This window comes from Pediculus humanus, genomic scaffold (genome assembly GCF_000006295.1).
Source record: "Pediculus humanus corporis 1103172107499 genomic scaffold, whole genome shotgun sequence".
Classification (NCBI taxonomy): domain Eukaryota; kingdom Metazoa; phylum Arthropoda; class Insecta; order Psocodea; family Pediculidae; genus Pediculus; species Pediculus humanus.
In genome coordinates, this window is record NW_002987115.1 from 317,139 (window position 1) to 319,638 (window position 2,500).

Here is a 2,500-nt window from a genome sequence, read left to right on the forward strand (position 1 = left end):
GTGTTTTAAAATTCGCATCCGTTAAAATAATAATAATAATAATGATTTAAATTGATTTTTTCTTCAGGTTTTTTCTCACTTCCTTCAACCTTTCCCCCCACGTATTTTAACAACAAAAAAAATTTAAAATCGCTTTTCCACCGAATTTCACGCATCCTTGAACCTTAGCAAATAATAACAGTAATAATAATAATGATGATAATAATAACGTCATTATCATTTATTAAAAAGATCATCGACCGTGATGTGTTAAATATAACTCGCCAACCTCTTTTTAAAAAAAAATTGACTTGGAAAAAAAAAAAAAAACATTTCCAAACGAATTCAAATGAAAATTTACAGAAATAATAATAATAATAATGATGATGATGATGATAAACGTGGCATCGAGTAAATAGCAAAAAAAAAATTCATCGTTTCCGGTTTCCGTTTTAAAATTATAAAAATCGCCGAATGGACGACCGACATTTTTTTTTTTTGCTTGCATTTCCTTTCGATGATTTTTCTAGAATTTTCCTCATTTTTCCCCAACAGGAAATTACTAGAATATTTTTTTTTTTCTCGTTTCCATCTTTATAATTTATATACAATCGATACGAGAAAAAAAAAAAAACGAATCAGAATTCGATGAAATACCCCCCAAAAAAAAAAAAAAAAAATTTCTGCGTATCTTACTCATCTTCTTTCATCTTATTTTTTTTTACAACTTACTACTTTCACGTTTTCTAATCCCACGTTTTTTTTTTTTTTTTAAAAAAAAATTATTTGTATACGTAGTCGAGTAAAATTCAAGGTTACCTTTTGAATTTATTTAATACCAACAAGGTACTACTAATTTCCTGTGTTGACATTAAAACCATTTTAAGTGATTTCAAGGTTTTTGTTTTTGTTGTTTGTTAGTTTTCCCTTTTTGTTTGTTTCATCGATTGATTGTTATATATAAATATTTCTCTCTCTCTCTCTCTCTCTCTCTTACCTTTAAATGGTAAACTAGATGTCCTGTGTAAATTTGTTCCTATCGGATGTCCTCTTCTATTTGAATTTGGAGTTTTTCTAATTGTTGGTGTTTTCATGGTTGCCAACGTTGTTGTCGTTGTTGTATCGCTAGGTGTTCTAAGCGCGTTATCGTTTTCTATATAAAAAAAAAAAAAAAATTGATCGTTACGTCATCACGACATCGAGCCACAAAAATAATAATAATAATAATAAACGATCGCGAATATAAATTTAATTTAAAAAAAAAAATTTTTTGGCAGGTGACCTTATAAAAAATAATATTTTGTTGCCAAAATAATAATAATGATGATAATAATAATAATAATATTTAAAAGAAATTATCGATAAGGTGTTTTAACGATTGTAAAAACGACTATAAATATATCATCATCATCATCATCATCATCAGGGATTCGATCAAACAAACAACCGCCGCCGCAACGCCATACGTTGTTAAAAAAACCACTTTGGCAAAATTTTCAAAAAAAAAAAAAAAAAAAAACACCCCCGCCACCTCCTACCCGGCGACAATAATAATAATAATAATAATAATAATAAATATTTTTAGAAATTTATTTTTTTTTCGTGAAAAATTAAAAATAAATATAAAATGTCCATCCGTCGGTTCATCCACCCCTACCATCACCACCACTTGGTGCCATCGCATATAAAATTAACCGAAAGTTAACCCCAAGGCACGCAACAATTAAAAGGTCCCCTTTAAGGTTCGGTGTCAACGTCCTCCCCTCTCAACCAAAACAATCCATTTATTTATTTTGGAAAATTCACCGTGAATAAAATACGTTAATTCTATCTATCCGTCGCCCTGAGGAGGGGGCTGCTTTTTTCTTATTTTCGTTACAAAATGTTTTTCAAAGTAATATTTATTTATTTATATTTTTTAAAATGGCCGCCAGCCCGCCATCTAGGTCCACCATTACAATAACATATAATTAACCGAATAATTACTTTCTCTAATACATATAATATAATTAAATTTATTAACTTTTCGTTTTGTAAAAGTTGCACAATTATTATCATTATCATCATCATCATCATCCCTTTTATTTTTTATCATCGCACTTCGATTTACATTATTAACGAACTTTAAATAATAATAATAATGATGATGTGATGATGAGGAGCGAAAACTTTTGGTGCGCGTTCAAACGAAAATTTTAAATTTTTAACGTTCTGAAAAAAAAAAAAAAAAATTCATTCTAGAAATTTCCATTCGAATGAATGAATGAATGAATTAATTAATTAATTAATTTTGAATTTTTTACATTTATTTATTTATTTTTTTTTTATTTAATTTTCACTCGTTTTTTTTTTAAATTCGAATTTTTTTTAAAGAAAAGAATAAATTTTTACGCCTTATAAATTTCAAATAATAATAATAATGATAATGATAATGATAATAAATTAACTTTCGTTTTTCACGTACGTATCCAAATCAAAAATGAGAAGAAAAAATGAAAAAAATATAGATTAATAAAATTTT